Here is a 14695-nt window from a genome sequence, read left to right on the forward strand (position 1 = left end):
TAATACATGTTGCCTTTTGTGTACGAACTATTTTTGGGTGGCAGGGGGGAAAACATTTTTGTACACGTAATGTTCGGATTGGAATAATGTGGGTCAATGAGCTTCCACGAAATCAAAGTGTGATTCCTTTAAGATTCATCCTCGGGGTTTCAACTGTTATAATCTTAACGGTGCTGCGTGGACGACTGACTGTGAATTTTATGTTGCGAATAATGGAGCTGGAGTCTATCGTGGGCATGTAAATATGTTCTTGCTTGGTGTTGTTTGTCCTAGAAATGGTGCTTCTTTCTTGACCTCGGAAATCGTTTGACTATTCGTTATTTTCTCAGTTGTGGCGGTGCGCATGATTCTGATACTGTTCACGAGTTCATGGATAAGAATGGCCGTGAGAATAGAGACGAGTGCTGATCGTGTAGGCGACAGCAATTGGGGAGTTGTAACATTGTTCGCTCATTCGCGCACAACAATACCGAACTGTTGGCAAATCTGTCAATAGATGGAGTCTTGACGTTAAAATGTGCTTACAATACGATTAGCACATGCTTGCACCTGTGAGAATGTCACTGTTACGACAAAGACATCTCTCCCGCAACTTTGACCTTGACGTCAGAAAGCTTTAATGACAGCGGCGTAGATCTATCTATCTCAGCAAAGACTACCCCTTCCTATCCCCCATTTGCTTTTTACGTTGCGTCGTGATGCAAGAGAGCGTTTGCGCCACGATAATGCAATGCTTTCCACTGCTTTCCACTGCTCGGACTGTCATATTTTGACAAATAATCTGAGGTGCGAACTAAGAAATGTTTTCGTTTGTGAGGTATTTGCGACTGGCTGAATGCTTTATCACTCATATGTCGAGAATAAGCGTTAGCTTTGGATTTTCCAAACACTTCTTTTTATGACATGTTTTCACGAACAAGGAAACTGAAAACTTAATAAATATTTCATTTCTGCAAAAAAAAAGTAGAACAGGATCATAAGGTTCTTCCATTGCTCGAGCATCCAACGCCGATGCTGTCGTCTGCAGCATGTATTTAGGGCATCACGAAGATGACACTCTCGTGATAAGAGCAAGACATATTAAGTTAATTTCTGACTTTTCGTGCAGTGTGCATGCCTGTTTTATTGCAATTTTTCATATTAATGCCCTGTATTCAGCAGAAGATGAATGTCAGAAAGAGACAGGAAAACTTAGCAAGTTTTTGACATCTCTTTATTCCTAAAATTGATTCCCAATATGACCATCCTGACCTTATGCATAAATTCTGACAATGCGACAACCTTTATTTAAGGAAAAAAAGTCCGGCTGCCTGTTGAATTACCAAGTATGAATTCATACTTGGTAATGCATTAAGTTATACAATCGGTGACACAGACCTGTTGCAAGATATAACAAGCCTCGGTGTGAGAGACACACATTAGATTACCTCGACGTTCTCAGTCGATTGCGGTGTTTCTCCCGCGCTGAAGCTTTCTGCGCTTCACGACCTCCGAAATCGGTTCGCCGTTGACGGTGCCTTGCGATGATGTCGCCATGTAACGTCACGTGATGACGTCATCGCGTGACGTCACATGGCGACATCATCGCAAAGCACCGTTTCTTGGCCAACGGTGAGGTGATCATGACGTCACGATCACGTCACATATTTCTGCGATATTTCATTTCAGATGAAGACGTCGCAACGTGACGTCAAAGGTGACGTAGATCGCGTGTTTTTTTTATCACTTCCTTCACCTGCCGTGTTTCTCTCAAGGGGCAACTCAACGAGACACTTAAGGCTTTCGCCTTAAGAGGGGAATAAAATACAGCCTTGTCAGCGAACAATGACGCATTCAAAACTCCACATCAGCTGCAGTGACGGCTACCTCTCCGTCTGCCCTGCTGGACTTTGTTGACGGCAGCGGACTGCGTGAGCGCCTCTAATTGGTTCTCGTTGTGTTTGTTTTTTCTTATCGGTAGACAGCCTAGTGAAGCCCCACCCCACTTTTTTTTTCTCTACTCTCGCTCCTTCCTCTCCTTTTCATACATCCACTCTCTTCTTTTACCTCCCCATACCCCTCCCCCTGTGCACTACTGCTGAGGTGTCCCACTTTGATGGAGACAGTTGCGGGGTGCACTTTTTTCTTCATTTCTTTCTTACTTAAAAACCACTTCCCCCCCTTCAATGGCATAGCGAAGCTTAGCAGACGCACGTGCTACCACGTGCCGCCGTTAAACGCTTGGGCTTGATTACATGCAAATACGCATTTGCCATGTCTTGTGTGTGTTCTTCTATGTCCCGTACCTAATTTGCGCTCTGCAGTTTACTATCATGAACCAACTAGCCCAGCAACAAATTCCTCCAATAAACCTTCGCGTTTTACCTCAAGGAACCAGGGCTTTCTTGATGCAAGTGTAGCATCCTTATAGTACAGAAAAAGTTAGGAGTGTAGAATGGCAGCTGTGGCTCTTTTGTTTCCTTCTCTGACGCTTCCATGACGTCAGAGGGTTGGCACGTGACTCTCTTTGATGACGTTTCCAGACCACTGCTTGGCTGGCGCAGCCGCGTTGTTCCAGTTTTGGCACTCGCAACGCGGCGTTGCTGGCTGTGCGGTAAAAGGAAATGTTCTCCGTAATTTTTTTAGCGTAGAAATGTGCACGAGGAGCTCACCCCAAATAAAAAATAGGGCACCAGACGGTACGCATGCGTCATAAGCAGTGAAAAAACCATATGTTAAAAGACTGCCGGTAGAGTTTATGTAGTGGTTTCACAGACTACATGCTACTATGTCGGATATTCCGGAAAAAGTGGATGGAAACAGGTAGGTTATGCACTTTGAGTGAAATCGGCGTAACGTTGGTCTAGATTTGCGAATCTCACTGTTAAAGTGTACCATACCTTTTGACTGCGAGAAAGTAGAGTACCTCGTTGCTCGGCTACACAATTTTGTACTTTATTGTGCTTCATTTTGTACTTTTGCACTTTATTTTGATGTGCAAGCTCTAGGGAGATTTTTCTCAGGGAGTACGATACTCTTTGTTTTTTGGAAAGCGATTTTAAGATTGGTTGATACTAACATATTTATTATACACCTATGCTTGTGTCGTTTCAAAAGCTAGCAGGTGTTCTGAAAAGGATAGGTTGCGAAGCGCTCGCATCATGGCGCCCAGGGTATGTCGTCCCATTGCCATCCCAAACACCCAGTAACGTGAGCCGTATTACGGCTGACGGGAAGACTGTTTCCGTCAGAGTGTGTAGTTACATTAGCTCATGACCAGCTCATGATGGAGGTGTGGTACTTTGAGCACACCCAATCAAATGTAACTATTGGTAAAGTGGATTCGGGAGTCTACTGGATAACTTACTTGTGCTGTAGGCGCATAGAAGATCCACGTGAGGGTGCTTCAAGGAAGCTGCTAGAATGAACAGTTTTATCCTGGAGTCATGTAATTTTTGTTTCCGGCATGCGAAAAATTCTTCCACGATTATTAAATGCGAAGCATTTCTTGGCGAACCTTTGGCACTTTGAGCGTTTCTATCTAGATATCTATCTAGCCACCTACGTCTGGGTGCTCTCACGATCGCCTCCTTAACTTGGTGTACACCAAAATCGACATGGGATGGTAAGAGGATTTGACGAATATGGTTGTCGGGTCATGACATGAATAACGTGAAAATCATGTCGCGTACGTCGTCGAACCCTTTCCTCCAGACACGTGTGGCGCATACCCGTTTACCACGGGCCGCGGTGTACGGGGTGCGCCACAGGAGATTGACAGTTTATATCCACCCAGGAACGGCGAGAACAAACATTGGTAACTTAATTGCGAGAGCGTTAAGAAAACCAGACATCGGCAGCGTTGATCCGACGAATGTAAATGATGAAAATTAGGATCCCAGCAGGAATCGAACCCAAGAATTCTGCGTGGAAATCAGGTATTCTACCACAGAGCCACACCAAGTCTATAAACTGGTTTGGAAAAACAGCCTACGCCGGCATAATGTCGGTGCAAAGTCAACTGTGGCTGTGGTGCTGGCTATCTAATTTTGCAAGAAAGCAATAAACGCTACATGATACTCCCACGATAAACACCACATGATACTCCTACGATACAGGCATCATATCAGATTAACGTCTGTAGTTCTAGTGTTCGCTCCACTTTTATAGCAATCTAATAAACATTACGTTTGTATTCCTATGATTCAGCAAGCTATATTAAAGTATTGCTCGACCCCGGACGATTACATCAATGATAGTTACGTACCATATTCACATAATCGCACCGTAAAGTGCACTTAGTCCGCCAGAATGACGCAATGTCATCTTCATTTCTTACGAGGCTGGGCGATGGCCTCATGCTGACCGAGGATGATGCCAGATTGACTGACAACCGCTTTGTAGGCTAGGCTACGTAGGCCACATACGTCCAGATAGTCTACGAATACGACAAGCGCCATCCACTGATGTTGGTCTACCTAGTACTATCCAGGCCTACCAGCCTCGACGGCCTACACCTCCCCAACGCGAACGGTGACTTCAGGTTCCGAAATGTCGCCGGCTCTATCGACAAACACTTTGTCGAAGATATGACCGAGGCATCCGCGATTTCCTACAGCTGTACTGTACTTCATACTTCACTACACATGGACCCCTCGTCACCGCGAGCACGACCGAATCCAATAAAATGTCATGACCAGCTGCTGGTGCTCACTGACCACGGTGATGACCTTGTTGAAGAACTGTCAAGAACTTCTTCCACACATGCACACGGGTTCGTGAAACGTGCGTGCGTTCTTCATCACAAGGGACAAGTATAAGCACTACATATCAGCTTACCGCTTCTGGCGTTGGTAATACCCACGTTGCCGTTGGCATCGTTACCCAACTGTAAACAAGTTGTTATATAACATACATGCGGCTCTGAGATATATGTGTGCGCACAAAACTTATACAAATTTTTAGCGTCATTTTGTAATGTTCCGCTCAGTAAAAAAAATTACGCCACAGTCACCTTCCCGCCACATGCTTCGCATAACATCGACTACCACGGTACCTGGGATCTGCCGAATTTTTTGTTCTGGAGATGGTATGCCATCAACACGAGCAACCGTAGTCGTGAGCAATAGTCTCTGAGCACCGTACTGGAGACATGCACGGAGAACGTATTCAATGGTCTCATGTCACACGATTTGTTGTTAGCCATTCCAATGTCAAACGACAAACGGTTAGAGGCAAGCACTTACAGGCAAATGCCTTAAGGTAACGCCTAAATGTACTCTTGACGAAAGGCAGGATACTTTAAATATACTTCTCCTAGTCATAACTGGCAAAACAGGCTGTGGCATCGGCAAATTTCTCATGATGTGTAAAGAAGAAGCCAAGGGGGAAGAAGGGGTAGCCGTTGTCACGAAATGGCGATAAGAGCTCTGTGATTTATTTTTATTTAAATAAAGAAACGGAGTGAAGACTCTAAAATGTGGGTGCAATTGGTTGTTTTGGAAACTTGGGTAGCTGAAAATGGAGAACGTGATCCGAGCACTTGAAGATTTAAACCGGCGCCTGAGATTAACGATGTTGTAAACTAAGAAGCAATTTTATAGAGGCGCCGCAGAAATTGTGCCGTGTTATGTTAATAAATGACAGCGGTAGTTCACTTAGTAGCATTCTGAATTCTGCTTTCAATTTTGGTTGTCGCATCGTAGGGAGACTGCTCTTTTGGAGAATGGTCATACACTTGCTGATTCTGCACACTGCAACTTCCGGTGGTGAAAGCATGAAGTTATTCGAAAATGAAACATACAATAACGTGGTCGGAACAGAAAATGTGGGAAGCCTCTTCGACTTCATTACGAAAGCGTATGAAACTGGAAATGTTGCATATAGCAAAACGTATGTACCTTGTTGTTGTGATAACAATTTCATTAGTCTTCTGCGAATAACCTAATGACAAGGACATGTCTGTAACGGCCAGCTAAAGTGTGTTGTCATGATAGCTTCACTGCAAATTATTTTAAAATGTGTAATTTATTTCTGCCTTTCCTCTACGCATATCTACTATTTCTTAAAACACTGAGCAGCCTTGGTTCAAGGTAGAAGCAAACCGTCTTAGTTAACACTTATGCGCAGGTTGTGTGTATCAGAACTCGCCAATTTAATTACTCTACACCACATTTTGAGCAGAAGCAATACCGACCAACCATAAGATTTTTAGTACTACTGCTGAGTGTAGTGTAGTATAGTACTTATGGAACAATATTCCTCGTACATATTTAGAACTTTTTCTGAACACGATCTACCACTTCAGAAACATGTCATTTCATTACATTTTTGTTACCTAAGTACCACGAGGCCAAAGGAATTCATGTACACATACTAAGCTCATTTAGAAATTTAAAAATTGCGGTCACGGAAATGAGAAATACGAAGTTTGTTACACCGGCACACATGAACCTGGGCGCACTTTCGGCAAGACAGTCGGTAATAGCAATGAAGCTTGCCTGTTTAACGCATCTACAGCTTTTTCGAAATCACACGTTTTTGTAAGTGGCCGAGCAGCTGCGGTCTAGAGGTATGCATGCACAGGTTCCTGAAAATCTCCGTAGCCTTTTGTAAGAATCGACTAAACAGCAGCTGTTAAAGCGGCTTTAAGGGCATGTCGCTCACAGCGTTAGTTCATTTACAGAAGAAGCGGGCTGCACTATATATACATATAAAATCTTTTTGAGTAACACGAGCACTGACTCGCTTTCCAAGAGTGCGTATTTAAGTCTTGCGTATGCCAGAGGAACGGCTGTATAGACAGACAAATATCTGACGCCGCCTCGCTTGTACTGCGAATCAGGCAGCTCGCAATGAAACTGAGTTTGCGTTCACCGAATAACGGTCCTGGCTTATGTGGACTAGAATCTAATGTTTCACATTTTTTGCGCATAGAAGACAAGATATGAAACGTAATCTTAATTACGTTTGCTTTGTGAGCTGTGCGTAAGTAAGCTGTTGTGCTCCTTCGTTCTTTTTGCTTCATGAGCGTAGCTTATTAGTAACTGTAGGAATGCGAGTGTTTCTAGTGCTATATCAGTGATATTGAGACTTGGTCCTTATTGTTATTTGTTCCCACCAACTTGCGAAAGTAGCCGTGCAGAACGAATGAAAGTTGTACCCTGAGTATTGAAAAATGTTTGAAGATGTCCTTTCCCTTGCCATCTCAATCTCAGACACAAACCAGAATTTACGCTGCTTACCTTCTTCAGTTATCTTATCAGAGCCGGTGTAAAGAGCAACACAAAGCCAACCGGCCGCCCAGAGGTTCTATTTAGCAAACGCCAAGTTTGAATGCATATGAAAGAAACAGCGTAAAAGCACTAAAAGCTTCTCAGTAACATAATGATCAGAACTGGCAAGGTAGTTCAACCGACGAATGCTTCCCTATTTGTTTAAAGAAACATTTATAAATTAAGATTTAAAGCACGCTGATGTACGACAGTAGGGGACCATCAGGTGTCGGCTATAGGAAAACTACGTAAGCGACATCGTATTTACACGCACACATATCTGCTCCGAACACAGAGAATACAGTATATCAGCTATTCTTCAGCGACTCTATCATAAACGAGAATTATTCGGCAGTATAGTTGTTCGCCAAATTTCAGGAATGACGATAATTTGATGGGGCTCATCAAGCCTTTGCGAGCAGGTTCAATCTGTATACAATTCTTATTTCTTAGATTTATTGTCCCATGTCATTGTCACTTGAGGAACTGACCGTCATTCGTCAGTCAGTCAGTCAGTCAGTCAGTCAGTCAGTCAGTCAGTCAGTCAGTCAGTCAGTCAGTCAGTCAGTCAGTCAGTCAGTCAGTCAGTCAGTCAGTCAGTCAGTCAATCAATCAATCAATCAATCAATCAATGACATTGCTAATAAGCAGCCTTATGGGATACGCCTGTAGGATAACTTTGAATGAGAATATTGTGGCCTCTATTATCAGTCTCGCTTATGAGCTAGTGGTTACCTTTCTTATCACGTTTCTGCCACTACTATCGGCTGAGTGTGGTTCAGTGGAAATTGCTGTTAATTATGTGTGAGGGAGTTTGTATCACCAGCCTAACTAACGTGTCTTGCAGGCTGACAAAGATGATTGTGACGACAACGAGGGAAGGGACTGTGACCTATGTGACCTCCAAGCAAGTGAAAGATATTGCTGCTGCGTATCAGAATATCACTGCGTGGCATGAAAAGCAGATTAAGCAGGGATCTTTAAAGAAGAAAAGGGGGCCTAAATTTTTTCGACAGCTGAAGCTGCTCGCGTCTTGCGCAGCTGTTCTTAATGACCACCTTAAAAGCCCATCATCGGCGATGATGACCCTCGATCACCTTTTTATGTTTCCAGGTATGAACACCGGTACGTTTTTTAATGGTGAATGAGTGAACAATATGAGATAAAACGGATTCTTGGTGGTTTTTATAAAATAATGTACCTGTCCTACTCAACTTTTAAGCCGGCTAAGAAAAAGTAAGAAATGGCATTGTAATTTTAAGAATGTGTTTAGTGTACGCGGTAAAAGGACTTGCTTGAGACGAGTCACCTTGCCGAAATGTTTACTTCACAAGCATTTCAGCTTCGACTTTTTGTCTCTAGGGTGCGTAGCGACATATTTTTCTAATGTTATCATTTGACATGTCTGGAAGCTTAGTACGAAAAAAATGCGTGCTTGCACGCAAAACTCGGCAGCGATGGTAAACACTTCATCCGCAACATAATGTCGAAGTGTGCACGCAGCCGGAAATATACATTATTTAAGGATTTCACGAACAGTAAACGTCGTCAACTTGGTGTACTTGTTTATATTACTCCGCTGCAGGAAGACGTCACCGATCATAACTCCATCAAACGTTAACACTATAATATTAAGTTAGCATTCGATTCACCTATCATGCACCATAGTATAATCTTGCTGTGGAATAAGAATGTATAAATAGACAACGCTGCTAACTTTATAAGGTTAGCGTTTAGTTAATTTATGGCTGGTCAGGCATGTTTAGCTCATTTCAGGGACGAAGTGGTGTGGAAGAGGGAATATATCCGAACACGAAAATGACCTGGGTCTACTGCGAGGCACTGACCGATGCTGCCGAGATCACGATTACAGCGTAGATTTCATTGAACCACTCTCGCGGAAATACGGGATCATGAACACGCGCTTGTGGCCCATGTGAGTACTTTGTCTCGTTCGTAGGCATAGCTGAGTATTAGCTTCTGGCTCTGCGCTTTGTGATTAACTACACGTAGCAACGCGAACAAGCTGGTGCCTTTTGAGACCCGCAATGGTATTTAAGGCTGGGAAAACTATAGCCATTATACCCTACAACAGCCGATGCAGTGCAATGACACATACTTTCCAATTTCCGCGGATGTTAAGTCTACTTCACGCGCTCGCGAATGCAATGAAGTAAAAAGCTTAATCGTGGAATGAATATGACGTTTGATGTAGATGAAGGTATGCTTAGAAAAAGTATAAACGACGCGCTCTTCTTCTTCTGTTTCTTTTTGTAATGACAGATCAGCGGAGAGCTCCTTGCTGTTTTTATTCATAACGCAGATTTCCAAGTCACATCAGGAGAGAAAAACACTTGTAGGCTGAGGGAAGCCTAATGCATTGAGTTTGTTTACCTAGGCTAATATTGGAGAAACCAGGTTTGCTAAGGGACGCCTTATTTAGAGTGCTTGTGATGATGTCATAAGCGATGACGGCTTCCCGAGTTGCGCCCGAATATTGCATTTTCAGGATGAAGTGCGAAGATGACCAGAAATTCTACAACTGCCTGTTGAATGATAGCAGCGAAACTAAACTGATGTCGGCCTGTGTTGGAACATTATACTTTAACATTCTCGGCGCACAGTGTTTCAAACAAGCCTACGCTGTTACTTGCGTGGAGCCTGTGAGGTACGTGGAGTTTCCTATAAAGTAAAGTAGCAATTTGGGCATGTAGTTACTGCATGCTTGATTCATGGAGAAATTTTCATAATTTTGATTGGTACTGAAGGAGATATCTAATGCGGTTATATAAGTTTGCGTAGACAAGTATTTACCCAGGAAACTAATTGCTATTATGATGTGAAAAAGTGACATAGTATTGACACCAACGAGATTCGCCTTGTATATCGAGCACAGTATAGGAAGGTTTACTATTTAACATTGATATATATTTGTGACAACATTACCAGATCAGCGTACAGCTGTGCGTGAAAGGAAGAATCACTCCCAGTGATAAATCCATGCATACAGGTAAAAAGAGGAGACGAGATTGCAAAGCTAGAAGACTTCACTAATGAAGCGTACAGCCTCTAGTGAGGCTCAGTACTGGACGCGATAACGCGCAGAAGAGATAGCGTTTACCCTCGCAAGTGAAGTTTATTCGACTCAACTCAACGCCCAGTGTCCAAACACGCGAACAGCTTGAAAACGTTGTAGCTGTGTTGAAGATTGTGTGAGCTTCGGGGAGATTGCAATGCTGAATACGGGTTTTGAACAAATGACATAGAAACTTGCCGACTGTGTGCGCAGGCAAAAAAGGAAAAGAACCCTGAAGATTGTTATTTATGTAACGTTGATTTATATATATATATATATATATATATATATATATATATATATATATATATATATATATATATATATATATATATATATATATATATATATATATATATATATATATATATATATATATATACTTTTCAAATTTTTGCAGACGTCTTCTGCATGAACCAACGTGCCGAAAATTCAAGATAGATACGTCAAAACCAACGTGGCAACTGTCTCATTCGAAAAACTTCCTTGACGCCTATCTTCGGAAACCGTGAAATATATATTTATATGATGGAATACTATAGTTTGTATTAGCACTTCTGAATATAAATAGAGCTGATATTCTGTTCTCCACGAACCGGGCTTCACACATATTTGACCGCATCAGGTGAACAAGGATTAGTGGCGATAACTAATAAATGTCATAACGACGATTTAATGTAAATTAATGCAAAGCAATAAAGCCTTCGAGCTTTTCCATGCGAATAAACAGAACATTTTCTCATTGACTTTTGCATCCACCGCCCACGCTTAGCACTTCGAAGGAAACATATTATAGAATGACTGGCCGCAGCCTAGGCGTTGTGAGCCAAAGTACATGGCGGGCTCCATAAATTAACTGAAAATCTCTCAACCAGCGAGGTTGGTGGCTCATGTCATTGTGCCGTTGGATTTATTTGACCATACTGTTAATGAGGTGCCGCGAGGTACAGCAAAAAGAAAAAAAATTGGTAAAAAACAAGGAAGAAAACGTACCCTTTTCTGAGTTACGAAAAGTGCGACAATGCTAATGTGCGACAGGCATAGTCATAATTTCATGGCCACCACGGCAATTTGTGAAAAAGGATGATAAAAGTAGGTCCAGTCTTGAAACGCTGAGCTCGAATTCACGGACTGCGATGTAGCACATCATGGGACAGTTCTGTGTACTACACATTCTCTGTTTCGTTTGTTACAAGATATTGTTTTTGTAGCCATACTGGCGCTCCGCAAATCACACCAAGCCGACAGCGGTACGGCAGCGCGGCATAGATTCCTTTTTATTTCCTGTGCGCTCAACATACAGCAAAAGTAATTGTGCTCACCACTACGAACAGTGGCGTAACGCAAGCTGTTAAGCAGTTCGCGAAAGTTTCAAGGGCAGCGGAGGAGGCTTAGAGAACATAAATTTTGAGAACGGGCCGAGAGAAAAAAAACTGCGCTTACTTAACCCGCCGGACCTTTCTCAGGGAACAGCTGTAGGGGCGCCAGGTGCTAAAGGTGATAAGATGACTAAAACAAAACGAAACAAAACAAAAGAAAAGTTTGTTTTCGGCAGGTGCACGAAAGCCAATATGTCGTTTTCTTATGCAGATGACTTTGCCTTTCAGCATAGCCGATGATTCGCATGTTGCCGGGATTTCGCGGAAATTACATCTTTGTTTACGGGCAGCTGTCAAATATCTGACTAGGCGATCTACGTGATGTGTCCGGGCGCCCTTCGGAATTTGCATAAATAACGCTTCTACATTCAGCGAATCCCGACGTCGTTGCACAAAGGTATACAGGCAACTTTATCACACAGTTTGGGTATTGCCTGTATCAGCAAGGAACAAACGCAAGGAGAAAAGCCTTCGAGAAGCACTGATTCCAGCCTTAGTAAGTCCTCTGTGTTGCACATTATTGTTTCTGAGCCTATGTTGGCCCATTAATAGTAAGATGAGTAGCGTATGTAGCAAAATAAATTAATTCTTGGATTTTACCTATACCAGATCTACCATCTGATTACGAGTCAAGCGGCGGGGGCAGACTGCGGATTAATTCTGCCACTTGTAGCTCTTTAACATGCATATAAATATGCATGTTCATGACAGCTTTTTTCCATTTTGCCCCCATTTAAATTGGATTGATTTGGATTAAAGGATTGTACATGTGATCTTGAACTTAACAGTATAATAGCCAGTAAGAGGCCCTGGCAGGTATGCACATATGGGAACCACATTTACAAATACAGAAAACAGAAGGAATGTCGCTGTCATCCTTCCAAAGCTAATTAAGGTCGGCCCATCAATGGGGGCGAGAAAATTTTTCTTTCCAGATGTCTTCTCGGGCGAAGGGAAGCCTGGTGTATCGGCCATCTGTATTTGAGGGCGAACAGACGTAATTATAAAACACATTCTCCAAGTTAAACTTCATGCTCGGGCCCTAAAGTCCCGTTTTTATAACTCTGTTTGTCTGATAACGGCATACGACTATTAGCTACATTGTCTCCGGCCAACAACACTTTCCACAGCATGGGGATGAGCGATACTGAAAAGTTGCTCGTGCACGATGGGGTTACCCTGTCATCGTTCCAACAGTAGCACAAAGTTTGCGGGAAAGAATTGCATAACGAAGTTTCTTAGACGCAGTGAGCCGGCGGGAGTATTTGGGTGTCTTCAGTGCTGCGTTGCTGAGGACGAAGAAATGGGTTTGATCCCGCCTACCGTGGTCACATGCGGAAGGGGTCAAAATGCATCAAAGCTAGAGTGTTTCAATTTAAATTCCGTCAAAGAAACGCCTGGTCCTCAACATAATCAGGAGACCCCTGCTCTGACGTGCCTTGTGATCGATTGTAGCTGTAAAGGCCAGAATTTATGAAAATCACAAGCCACCCTCATTCTATTCTATTAGCTTTGATCGGTTAATGTGCCATATGCTCATTTTCCCCTTATATTTCGCAACGTTGCGTTTACTTGTACACAGTAGAGCATCTGGCGTTCTTGCTATCCTTGCTAGACAAAAAAAAAAAGAAAAAGCTACGAAGCGACATTGTTTGTGCTGCTGATAGTCGGAAAGTAGGCTCCTACAAACTCACTGTCTGGTTTCGCTTTTTCTGAGATGCTACAACAAAAAAAAGTGAACAAAAGAACAGTGTATCACAATACTTTTTTTAATGTTGAAGCAGAAATAAATGCAATTCCACTCCAAAACGAAAGCCTTATTTTTCATTTTATTCTTTATAGCTTATGAAACTAGCAGGAGGAAAACATCGGCAGTGACCTATTGCATTAATTACCAATATTGTCTAAATAGAAATCATAACGTAAAATAAAGGCAACATTATTTTAACGCGATAGTGTTAAAGAGCTCGTTTCACAGAAATTCCGGTGTCGGCGTCGGTGTCGGCTGTAGTGAGCGAAAAATCATCATCTTGTCCGTGGCCGAAAAATCAAGATGTAAATAAAATAAATAATAAAAAACTTTGGTTCGAGTGAGAATCGAACCAGGCCGTCTGCGTGGAAAGCAGGTGTTTTACCACGAAGCATGCTATTGCTTGAAACTGCTTCGGAAAACAACACTGTATGAATGCCATGTAGTGGAAGGAGTTTCCTTAGCACCTGTAATATTGCGTGGTAGAAGCATAGAATCGCGCTAGGCGTCAAAACATGTGAATTGGGCAACGAGTCTGTGTTTTAATAGCCAATTGACTAAGAAGTGCTCAGACATATCTAATCATCTTCAGCTGCAAAAGTATCAACAAAGTGAGCAGCTGCGTAGGGTCGCGTGTTACCTTACGGACGCGTAGTGGGCCCTTCTCTGATTCGCAAAAGGAAGAATTATGGCGTAGTAGGCACTTAACTGTACTTGCAGTAGGCATTCTAAGATAGTTTGAAACGGCCAATGTTACGCGCAAGGTCGTTCGTTTCCTTACGGCACGGTTGAGGCATGCACCGAGAACCGAAGCTAGGCTAGCAATTCAGAAGGCGATGCGCACGGGGCCCGATTACGCTATCGCGTTCTACTCTTGAGAGCGAAGCTCAAGCGTCCTCCAAGTTTTTGTTTTAGTTCGCTTATATCATATATAATCTTTTGCCTGTTGCCACGTGGGACGTAGTGAAGTTCGCAAATTTTTTGTACAGTAGACATTGACACTGAATTCTAAACGGCATGCATGCGGCAAATATTTCACCGCGAAAACCCATGTACTAAACTGGAAAGTTGAAAGGTATGATTTCTTCCTATACATGCGTTTAGTGAGCAAATACTGCAATCTAACTTCTTAAATAAGAGCTTTCTGTTGTTGCCGTTTATACAAGAGTGACTGATGGATATCTGTTGGTCTTCCATAAAAGCCGATCAAAGGCTTCAGTTCACGGCATTCAATACA

Source organism: Rhipicephalus sanguineus, chromosome 5 (assembly GCF_013339695.2).
Source record: "Rhipicephalus sanguineus isolate Rsan-2018 chromosome 5, BIME_Rsan_1.4, whole genome shotgun sequence".
NCBI lineage: Eukaryota > Metazoa > Arthropoda > Arachnida > Ixodida > Ixodidae > Rhipicephalus > Rhipicephalus sanguineus.